The 12,507-nt window shown below is 44.7% G+C and overlaps 1 long non-coding RNA gene across 1 annotated transcript; it reads right to left on the bottom strand.

Moving 5' to 3' along the window:
- Positions 1–11,715: 11,715 nt before the first annotated feature.
- Positions 11,716–12,165, bottom strand: LOC141658486 (uncharacterized). The gene is made up of 3 exons (XR_012549277.1): positions 12,079–12,165; positions 11,898–11,990; positions 11,716–11,794 (listed from the first exon to the last, which is right to left on the bottom strand). It is a non-coding gene; the product is annotated as an uncharacterized LOC141658486 (long non-coding RNA).
- Positions 12,166–12,507: the final 342 nt, after the last annotated feature.

Raw genomic sequence — 12,507 nt, 5'->3', positions numbered from 1 at the left:
CGAGTTTTAGGGATTCAATTCGTTCGTATTGGGTTTAAGGGATTCATTGTTGATATATTTTTATCATGTTCATTGTTAATCCGTCGTTAATTCATCATGTTTAGTTAATTATTCGCTTGTTTAATCATTCATTAACATCGACCCTTCACATAAATAATCCGTCTTATAATCCGTCTTAATCGTGTTTGCTATTTTATGACCTTAAATCATATGTAAATAATCAGAAATCACTTTCATCCGACTAAGTAATCTAAATCAATCCATTAAATTCACCAATAAACGTTAACAATTGCGCTTTTTGGCTTCACGACGAGTTCGTCCTTGGACAGACGCGAAGAATCGCTGCGCGCCTCTTCCAAAGGGCGCAAGTGATGTCTCTTGCGCTGTTCCAGGGCGACTTCGTCCCCCGAACTCCTCTTCTGCCTTGACCTAGTTTGTTTAGTCTATGTATTAATTAACTAATATTCGTATTATCACCTGGCTTCTGTTCGTTAATTTGTTTTATTTATTTCTTTTATTCTTTTATTCGTTTTCTCAAATTATCCGTTTTGTTGGTATTTTCGACATAAATCGCCTATCTCAATGTAATTAATGTATTTTCCTTTATTATAATTATTGTATCCCTTTTATTGTTTGTATGTTTTCACATGTAATCAACATTAAATCCTACTTCGACCCAATTGTTTGCCTAATTAATTGTTCACCGACTTAGCTAATTTCACATGTTAGGATTAATGATGGGATGTTGCATTGCATGCATATAGCCGACGATATATCAAGTACGAATAAACTCCCTAATCATTAGTAGAGGCCGCTATCGAGGCGGGCGGGATTAGGTGTTCGATCAAAAGAGCTTCCTAATACGTACCCTCACCCCTTACTCCAGATCTCCGTGAGCACCCGTGTTCATTGGCATCCACGAGAGTCATTCTAGACATAGAATGCTAAGGGTAACGATTGCTTAGTGTTCATGTCACTACTTTGTGTCTTGACATGACACGAGGTATTCGAACGGTTCCAATTTCCCATAAAAATTGGTGGCGACTCCATACAAAATGCAAACGCTTGTTTTCGAGCCCCCTTCACTCCCAAGCGCCCCCGTGGGCGGCCCGCTGTCCACAGTTTGGCGACTCCGCTGGGGAATACACTTACGTGTAGCTAGGGTGAAACTTGAACAAGGTTAGGGAATAAGTTTGTACAAGACAATTGTCGGTTTTCATAACTCGGTCTTCCTAGATCGTTTATTCGGCCTTCCTAGGCCCAACCCAACCCATTCGACCAATCGTCCCGTCTAAACGGTCCTAATTCCTATTTGGGCCTAAAGACGGATAGCGATTGACGTCATCCATACCATGATGCTTACTCTTGTTTGTATCAAGGGCCTTCACTACTTGAGGAAATGGACTAGGAATCGGCCTTACTCTTGTTTGGCACGAGCCTCTCCACAGACTTCGGGTTTGATGGTTCGGTATGGCAACCCACCCTTTAAACCAAAACCCTTCTAAAAGCACTCAGCATCCCGTTATAATAAATGTGTAAAACTCTACATGATCACCATTTCTAAACAAAACCATGACGAACTTTCAAAAAATCAAAACCCGTTTTTAATCAAGAATTTCGAAAATAGGGCCTTCAATTAGCGCAAAAAAATCCGGTCAAAACTCTGTCCGTTTGTCGTGTCAAAATTCGGGCCATAAGCCCATTTCAAAGCCTCACTTCGAGTCCACTCCTACAACTACACTACAGTTGGCTAGGACCCACATTTTCAAAGACTTTGTCTTTCTTCAAAACTCACTCAACACAAGTGGCACACACCCACTTCACGAGTCAAAATTTTCCCCTTTTAGCAAATGTGATAGAATGGTCGATCATGTTTTGATTCGTCGCCGGTCTCTTATCCAGTTTCCAAGATGCCTGGGTCAAGTGATGATACGAACCTCCAGCAAATTCAAGAGAATAGTAATCAAATCCTAGCTGCGCTGGCCCAAATGCAAATTACCCAGAACCAAACCTATGACCGCCTCGAGCTCATCGAAGGCCGCATCTTTGATGTAGAGGGAAGGCTACCTCCCCCTAAAGGTGAAGTACTAGGTTTTTCCGATGACGAGTCCAAAGATGAGAATCCTCTCATGGGGACAATCAGCTCGAGAAAAGACTCCAATACCTAGAGGAGCAATTGATGTACCTTAAGGGGGATGACATTTACAGGGAGAACAATCGTAAGTATGAAGCCGTCAATTCCAAATTGCCCACTAACTTTAGCATGACGGATATCCCTAAGTTCAAGGGACATGAGAACCCTTTGAACCATATCCGTGCCTTCAAAGATTACATGTCTATCAAAGGCATCAAACCCGAGATGTTCTTAAGGATCTTTCCTTCATCTCTCGACACCATCCCAAAGCAATGGTTCTACACTTTAGATCACAAAAAGGTCGCTACTTGGGAGGACGCCGCGATCGAGTTCTCGAAACAATACGCGGATAATGCCGAGATCCAAGTCAACATGCGCACTCTAGAGGTTCTTACCCAAAATGACAAAGAAGGATTCACCGACTTCCTAAGTAGGTGGAGGAAGACTAGTACTCAACTAGTAGAACGTCCAGATGAGGCCACTCTTGTGGAGAAGTTCGTGGACAACCTCAAGCCCATATATGCCAACCATTTGAGATATCAAAACATCAAGACTTTCAAAGATTTAACCGTGTTAGGGACACGGATTGAAGATGACATCCGCAAAGGACTCTTGTCCAAAACGGTGGGTCGAGGATATCAAGGGTCCACAAGTCGTTCATACGGCTCTACTAGCAAGACCGACGAGGTTAACCTTCTCGAACCATCCAAGAAAACTAGCCCACCAAGGAAGTTCACAAACCTTGGGGATACATACTCCAATGCTCTAAAAAGGCTAGTGAAGCAAGGCAAACTCCAACCCATTGGACCTACTCCCGAGCCCGAAAGGAAGTCCAAATTCGGGACGAAAACTCTTCTTTGTGAATACCATAGGGGTAAGGGGCACGACACCGAAAAATGCTACAAGTTGAAACACGTGCTTCAAGATATGATCGAAGATGGTCGACTTCCAATTCCACCAGGAGGTAAGCCTAATAACACTCGAGAATCCTCTTGGAGTTCTAGTGATTACAAGTGACGAATCTACCTTAGATTGCTCACATCTCATTTCTCCCACCGAAAATGAAATTCATGCAATTGAGAAAGAAAGACTCTACTCTACCATCTCCCCTACCATCTCCGACTTCATCGCCTGGGCAAGGAGTGTAGATAGACAAGTGTGGGAATTAGAAAGCATGGTAATGATCTTACGCGATCCCAATGCAACATCTAAAGAACGCGTACCATTGATCTTCTCTCAAAATACTACTATGCAAGAAGTCATCACCGTGGTCGATAAGCTAGTTGATCAAATCATACAACTAGAAAGGGACATCATGAAGATGAAAGAACTAGCCACAATTAATGGGGTTTGGGCCGATGACGATGAAGACGAATACCTCATTGAAAACTCTTTGGTAAAAGAGATAGTCCAAAATGGCGAAGACCAAGATGTGGATCACCTAACTCGCTCGGGCCGTCCATACCAAAGTACTACTCAAAGCAGTCCAACCAATGTCATCACACCAAATGACAACGAAGACGACCCCACCGATCATTTGCTCAAGCAATTACAAAAAACCAAGGCTGATCTTTCGGTCTGGCAATTAGTGGCAAGCTCATTTCCACACCGCCAAGCTTTACTGCAAGCTTTGGCCAAATTGAATGTGGCACATAACTCTACTCCTGAAGATGTAGTCAACTTGGTCTTCCAAGAATCCCCGAAACTAAGTAACCCTGTTACTTTCTCGGACGAAGATTTGCCACCTTTTGGCGCTAGTCACAACCTCGCTCTATACATCACTGTCATCTGTCTAAAGAAAAATGTGCCAATGACCTTGGTAGATGATGGCTCCGCGGTCAACGTCATACCCCTCAAAACGGCATATAAACTGGGCATGAAAGAGTCGGATTGGACCCCTACAAGTCAAGGTGTACGCGCATATGACGGTACGCGACGAAAAGTGGTTGGACTTGCTAGCCTAACCATAGCTACGGGACCGATCGAGCGAAAGGTCAACTTCCAAATAGTGGACATCGAAGCTTCATTCAACATACTTCTGGGAAGGCCTTGGATTCATGCTTCCAAAGCGGGAACATCCACCCTTCACCAAAAGATCAAGATCCCACTCAATGGCAAAGTTGTGACAATCACTTCGTCGCCTATCAAGGCAATAATCGAAAAGCAATCAAGCAATCAAGTCCTTGCAGATCCCATATACGAACTTGGGGGCTTCCAAAGTGTAAGTGTCATAGAAAGCGAGTTGGCACCTTTGTACTACAATCCCTACTCCAACTTGGTGGTCAACCACATTCTCAAAAACCAGGGATACTTCCCTGGAATGCCTTTGAACCCAGTTCGGGAAAACACCTTCGCGCCATACAAGAAAGGCAACTCATCGAGAATACCACTTGGACTAGGGTACAAACCCACAACGGAAGAAGTTCTCGAAATGCTCGCCCAAGTACAAAACCGCAAGTATGTAGGAGTCCAAATGAGGCCATATCTCCCTACCCTCAATGGATACTTCGTTCAAGAAGGAAGTTCGGAACTCTTTCATGGATTTCCCGAACCTTGGCATTACCTCGAAAAGAAGTTAGCCGGAATCGAGATCTTTCACGATTGCTACTTCATCCCTCCGAAAGCGGTTCCTACCGTCAAAACCCGTCAAGCACCTTGCTTAGACGAACAAGCCGTTAGCCTCCTGTTTGGAGAGGACCGATTTGTTAGGGCCGCGCAAGATGAGATCATTACTACGATACTTCAAGACGATCGCTTCAACCCCACCGCTTTGATCACGAAATCGACGCCAAGCGGCGAAAGGGTGGAGAAAATCAATCAAATGGACCAACAATCAAGGAAGACTCTTCAAGCTCACCACCGAGAAGGAGAGATGTTCAAAGAAGAACCAAGACGACGACGAATTCGAATCGAGTCGGAGTCGGAGTCGAGTCGAGTCTAGAGAAGTAATTAGAGAGTCTACTCCGTCGTCATCCCCACTCCCCTCGTCTCTCTAGCTTATTTTCGAGTAGTCACGGTAGTTCGGAAATGCCCCACCATTATCGTCCCTTTGCCGCCACTATCCTTGGATCAGTTGGCTTCTTTGTTTCAACTTTACTCAAATCTTAATATGAATAAATCGGGTTCTCGCTTACTCTTTGCGTTATCTTGAGTGCAATTCTGTTTATGATGATACTGAGGATGACCAAAATCCAGACTTGACCGAAATACCTCCCTACGTAGCCAAAGAAATACTACAAGAAAGGGAAGGGGGACTGTAATTGAGGACACCGAACCCATCAACGTGGGACCGAACTAGAACCCAAAGAACTTAGGATAGGGACTACCTTGAGCTCAACCGAAAGAACCGATTTCATAGACCTCCTAAATGAATTCAAAGACGTTTTCGCTTGGTCCTACAAAGACATGCCAGGATCGACAGGGATATCGCCGAACATAGGATTCCGATTAAGCCAGGATTCAAACCTGTGAAATGAAGCTTGACGAATGAGAACAGAATGGGCTCTCAAGATTAAGGAAGAAGTTGATAAACAATTCAAAGCCGGGTTCATCAAAGTTTCCGAGTATTCTGATTGGGTAGCTAACATAGTACCCGTACCCAAAAAGGATGGGAGAATCCGAGTTTGTGTTGACTTTAGAGATTTGAACAAAGCAAGCCCGAAAGATGACTTTCCTCTACCTCACATCGACATATTGGTAGACAATACTGCAGACCATGCATTACTATCCTTCATGGATGGATATGCGGGTTACAACCAAATCAAAATGGCCATGGAAGACATGCATAAGACCGCGTTCGTCACCCAACGGGAACCTATTGCTATACAAGAATGCCGTTCGGATTGATCAACGCCTGAGCTACATACCAACGCACCGCAACTACACTCCTACATGACATGATGCATAAAGAAGTCGAGGTATACGTAGACGACATGATTGTCAAATCCAAGGAAAGAGAGGGACATATCGCGAACCTTCGCAAGTTCTTCGCAAGGCTACGGAAGTACAATATGAGACTCAACCCTCAAAAGTGCACATTCGGGGTAACATCTGGCAAACTCCTAGGATACGTCGTTAGCCAACGAGGTATAGAAATAGATCCCTCAAAAATCGAAGCTCGATTGAAATGCCACAACCTCAAACAAAAAAAGTCGAGGATTCCTGGGAAAAGTGCAATACATAAGTCGATTCATATCGAAACTCACGATGATTTGCGAGCCTATCTTCAAGAAACTCAAGAAAACGGACCACACCATGTGGGATGATGATTGTCAAAAGGCGTTCGACAGAATCAAGGAGATATTGGCTAAACCACCAGTGCTCATGCCACCACAACCAGATCAACCTCTTGGTTTATATCTCACAATAACTGAAACTGCCATGGGTGCTATGCTAGCTCAAACCGTAGGAAGCGAAGAAAGAGCTATTTACTATCTAAGTAAGAAGTTCTTGGAATACGAGTGCAAATACTCACAACTCGAAAAGACATGCCTCGCTCTTGTGTGGGCAACAAAGAAGCTACGCCACTACATGCTTAGCTACTCCGTCAAAATATTCTCCAAAATGGACCCAGTCAAATACCTCTTCGAGAAACCCGTTCTCAGCGGACGTCTGGCAAGATGGACCATGATGCTCTCCGAATTTGACCTCAAATATGTGCCACTGAAAGTAATAAAGGGACGCGCCGTCGCTGAATTCTTCGCAGAAAATCCCATCAACGACGCACAAACCATAGATACTTGGTCATTTCCCGACGAGGATATACTTCAAACTGATGTAGACTCTTGGGATCTATACTTTGATGGAGCATCAAACCTAAGAGGATTTGGGATAGGAGTGTTGCTCATTTCTCCTGAAGGTGAGCATACACCGATCGCCACAAACTCGACTTCGAGGTGACAAACAACGCTACAGAGTATGAAGCTTGTCTCATTGGACTACAAGCGGCGTAAGCTTAGGCATCAAAAACCTCCGAGTGCATGGGATTCATCACCGATCATCAACCAAGTTACGGGATCCTGGAAAATCCGAAGTGAAAGCCTTGCACCCTATCAGGCTAGGATAGACCAAGTGGCTCAATTCTTTGATCATGTAACCTACTTACACTTACCTCGAGAGGAAAATCAATTTGCAGACGCTCTTGCGAAACTTGCATCTTTGATAAGTATACCAGATTACATGATGGAAATGCCTTTGTGTATCGAACGACGGTCAGAGCCGGCTTATGTCCATCAAATTACTGATGAAGAAGAAATCGCACAAGAACCCTGGTTCCAAGCCATCCTAAACTTCAAGCTTAACGGTACCTATCCGCCAGAAATGGACAAAAGGGGACAACGAGCCATACGCCTACTAGCTTCCCAATACGTCCTAATGCAAGGAGAATTGTACAAAAGAACACCTCTTGGTGTAGTCCTACGTTGCCTTGATCATTCACAGGCACGAAAAGTAATGGAAGAAGTCCACGACGGAGAATGCGGTCCTCACATGAGTGGACCTATGATGGCAAAGAAAATCACACGTCTAGGGTACTATTGGACAACGATGGAATCCGATTGCATCAAATATGTGAGGCATTGCCACAATCACAAATCTTCGGAACGTACAACACGTCCCTCCTTCGTTGCTCTATACGATGACATCTCCTTGGCCATTCTCCGCATGGGGAATCGACATAATTGGGAAAATAACCCCAGCCGGAACAGGAGGTCACTGTTTCATCCTAGTAGCGATTGACTACTTCACCAAGTGGGTAGAAGCGGCTTCCTACACCGCTCTCACGGCCAAAAATGTAGCTAAATTCATACAAAATAACATCATCTGCCGATATGGTTGCCCACATGAGATCATCAGCGATAATGGGTCCCACTTCCAAGCCGAAACCGAGCAATTGCTAGCCAAGTACAAAATCAAGCATCATCACTCATCGCCTTATAGACCACAGACTAACGGCGCGGTAGAAGCGGCTAACAAGAATGTCGTCACAATCCTCAAGAAAATGACTGACAATTACAGAGATTGGCCAAGCAAAATACCCTTCGCTTTGTGGGGGTATCGAACCTCCGTCAGGACGCCCACTGGGGCTACTCCCTTCTATTTGACTTACGGCATGGAGGCCGTACAACCAGTCGAGCTAGAAATACCATCCTTGCGTATTCTACTCGAAAGTCAAATCCCTGAAGCCGATTGGAAGAGGGATAGGTATGAAGAACTCATCCTCCTGGATGAACGTAGGCTACGTGCCTTACATAATGTCCAAACATATCAAGCACGTATCAAACGAGCTTTCAACAAAAGGGTTAGGCCAAGAAACATCAAAGAAGGAGATTTAGTTCTCAAATCGGTTAGAGCTCTCTTACCCAATCGACCCGAGAGGGAAATTCAAACCTAATTGGGCCGGACCATATCTAGTCAAATCAATACTCCCGGGGTGCGGTTAGAATAACACCCTAGACGGGAATGAGTTTTCAAACCCCACAAATCTCGACCAACTGAAACGGTACTATGCCTAGGATAGAACAGAAACGCGCCTCGCGTAAACCTACGTGTCGCTCTTGCGGCACTAAATAAACGGCCCCTGGCCCATTTGAATGTCACTATGCGCTTGCATTCTGGCAAACTTGTCATCCTCATATCATCAAACAAACTAAATTCGCACCTCCCGAGTAAGCAAAAGCTCATGCTTATTTTCTATGTTCATTACAAGCTTTTGCTTCGAACAATTATTCTTTTACATTTACTCGAACTACGCGCAAGGGTTTGATTTCGCTTTCTTTAAGTGAATACGTAGGCAATCCTTCACGGGATTCAACCCACCATTTTATTTAAAATGTAAATAGAAGGACATTTGCATTGCATTTGAAATTCGACAAGAATAATTAAAGAAAATAACCACGGTTTCATAACCATTTAATTTTTTATTTCATTCAATTTCTAGTAATAATAATACGGCAAATAATAAAAAATAGATAGGCTAGGATTCTAAAAATCCCTCCTTTTATTACAACAATAATAATAATAATCAAATAATAAATAAAGACTTGGGCTATTCCTCCATCTTCCCCTTGCCCTTGTCGTTCTTGTCATATTTCTTGTCGCGACCTCGAGCCGGGCGCTCTTGCACCACTTCAGACCTAATCACCAACGGTCTTTCTCGAGGCCTGACCCTTCCGTTCTTGCCAACCACCACCTCTGTGACAGGAGTAGTCTTCGACTTCTTCGAAGGATGAATGACCTGAAAGCCGGCTTCTTCTTCTCCTTCGGTCAGATGCTTCTCTTTCTCTCCTTCGCGCACCTTGTAATCAACGGGCTCGCGCTTCCTCAGTCTTTCGCGCTCTTCCGAAGTTGCAGCCTTCCTCCACCTCAGATAAGAGTCCGACACCCACAAGGCATTGGAGGAGAAACTCAGGAACCACATGTTTCTTTGGGCCCACTTCATAGCCCACTCTCTTCGGCTCTCGGTAGTCAACGCCATGGCGATCTGGACGGTGTCAAGCCTAGGGATCATCTGCTTCAACCCAACTTGCCTCATCAATCTCTCAGGGAAGATACATACCATAAACTCCAATCCAGGGATGCGCACGGACCTAGTAGGATCCAAAGAAGACACCCCAGTGACAGACTTAAGGTGCCACCATGGTACAACCCACCTGATCAAAGGGCCGTCATCACCGACCTTCGACTTGTTCTTCCATGTCCCAGACCGGGTGAAGTCCACCATGTACAACCTCGTCCTCATCGAAATCATACGAGCATGATAGGAAAGTGCATGAACTGGGGGCTCGAGCAATCGGAGCCGTTCCATAAGCCAAACCTACCAAAACAGGTATTAGACACCCAGAAAAAAAAAAAAAAAAAAAAAAAAAAAAAAAAAAAAAAAAAAAAAAAGACGAAAAAAAAAAAACAAAAGAAAAACGAAAAAAAAAAAAGAAAGAGAAAAGGTGTCTCTTACCTGTAAGATGACGGGACTCCCCAAGAATGGAAAATCGCGATTGGATTTCCTATTATCCAAACCCAAGATGATCTCCCCTAAGCATAAGCAAGCTGGGCTCCTGCGCAGCTCCATTTGCTCAACAAGACCCAATAGGCGGGGATCACCTCTCAAATCTTCATCAACATGTCCCTGGAAGACATAAACATGAAGCAAACAAAGCCAAATGCTCTCCTTCTAGCAACATAAGAGACAGAGGGTCGGCCTGTTGATGAATCGGTCATAAAATCCAAGATCCGCACGCCTTTCGGGGTAACAAGACGATCTACCTCGAGCCTAGTAAGTCCAAGCAAGTCTCTAAACTTGCTCTTATACCCTTGTAAAGTGGAGGGGATGGCGGGTAAATGTTCGGGTCCCACCCGCCAATGGCGACAATTTCCTCCGAAAAGGACAAATATCACCTCCTGGAAAGGCGAATACATGATAATTTGGATCCCAATAATCAAGGCAAGCATCTAAGAACGGTTTCACTACCTTGATAAGTTTCAAACTCAATAAAGATCCAAGATTATAAGCACCCATGTCGTGCTTTTCCGTGTTCGAAAACTCATTAGTCCATTCCTTCAAGCGAACCTCCAAAGTATTCATAATGATAATTTTCTCTTGAAAATTTATTTTAGAAGTTTTAGGAGAAGCGACGAAGAAAAGACGGAAGAATTATACGATTCAAAGCTTCGGCAGCGCTCCTATTTATACTAATTTGTTTGTTTCCAAAATCCGTCGAACAAACCCCTCTCGGGAAAAGGCGCGGCACTGCTTTGCGCCTCTTCAAAGGGACGCGCTCATGCTTTGCGCCTCTTCCCAGGCTCACTCTCTGTGATTTCCGCGTTTGGATCTTTCCTAATTCTATAACGCGCGTAATTTCCTATTCCTATGGGATTTTATTTTGGTAAACTACGGACGTTTACCATGTTTTGGAATTTCAGGGCACGCATTTCGAGGCAACCTTGACATTCTCGCCATTTTATCACATTTGTGCATTTAATTGTCCATTTAATTCTTTTTTATTATTCAAACATTTATATACTTATTACATTTTCTTAATTTCTTTTTCTACATTTTCTAAACTTATAAATTTCTTTTTTTCTTTTTTTTTTTTTCGAGGGTAACCCTCCCTACCGTCCGGTCATTTCCGGTCATTTCCGGCAAAATTTTTGCATTTTTGCGTTCCTTTTGAGTCTCATTGTGCGCTAATTAAAGGCCTTATGTGTATATAAAATGTATGAATCACATGATTTTCTATGTAAATTTCGGCGGCATAACGGCATAAACCGTTATCTACCGAACTGTTCAAGAACTAACTGCGGTACAAACAAACAACCCGGCAAAAGGCACTCGTGCCATCATGTATACAACAAAAAGCAAATGTACGAAGGACGGGGCTTACGCCCCGAACAAAGTACAAATGTACAAGCAAGCGGGGGCTTCGCCCCAAACAAGTCAAGAAGACCAAGTAACGGGGCTTGCGCCCAAACCGAGTCCAAAAAAATGTTTCAAAATCGGATGTACAAATCTACAAATCGACACAAGCTACCGGCTGGGCACCCTCCAACTCAAAGAACTCTCGCCATCAGAGCGGCGATCTCGGCATCCCGAAACTCGAGCTCCCTCGACAAGCGAGCCGTCTCCTCCCGAGCCTGGGCCAACTCTCGCCCTGACTCGCCGTCACCCTGCAAACAGCAACGAATTGGCTCATGTCAATCAACTCAAATTGGGAAACCCAAAAAAATCAAAAAAAAGGGAAGATCGAAAAATGGGTATAAAGGTTCATACCTGACGACCTCGACCGCCGACGAGTGCCTCAATGGCCGTAGCTCGTAGCCGGTTGGCCACCCTCCATAGTGCCACGAACCGGGATGGCGCGACCTGCATTTCAAAAGGAAACTCTCAACAAATTAAAATAAATTCAATCAAACGTGTTCTTACGCGAAAACCATGCAAAATGGGAGCTCACCCTCCGAATCAGATGCTGCCAGTCATCTAGGCCAGCATCCGTCACAGCTACGTCAAAATCACGCAGCTCGGAGATCGTCGTCCTCCCAGTAGCGTCAGTATACTCGAGGGTCTCGGGGTACTGGGGGCTCGATGCCCGCCGCCTCAACCTCCCGAAAGACGAATAGCTCTCATCAATCGACGATCTGTCGTCGCAAGTCTCGAAAATCAAATCAATAAGAAAACAAAGGATGCTCACCACTACGCGCGACGCCAACCTCCCGTAGAGGAACGCCGAGTAGTCCTCACCAGAGCGGGAAGGAGGTCGTCGCCACCGGCACCGCCAAGTCGCCTCCCTCTCGGCCTCGGAAGGCTCCCTGAACATCGTCCTAGGAGGATCAACGGGAACCGTCAACGCGCCCCGAGAGCACTGACGAGCCAAACGCTCGCC

This window comes from Silene latifolia, chromosome 6 (genome assembly GCF_048544455.1).
Source record: "Silene latifolia isolate original U9 population chromosome 6, ASM4854445v1, whole genome shotgun sequence".
Lineage (NCBI taxonomy): Eukaryota > Viridiplantae > Streptophyta > Magnoliopsida > Caryophyllales > Caryophyllaceae > Silene > Silene latifolia.
The sequence above is the reverse complement of the archived record's forward strand: the minus strand, read 5'-3'. Positions and strand labels throughout refer to the sequence as shown.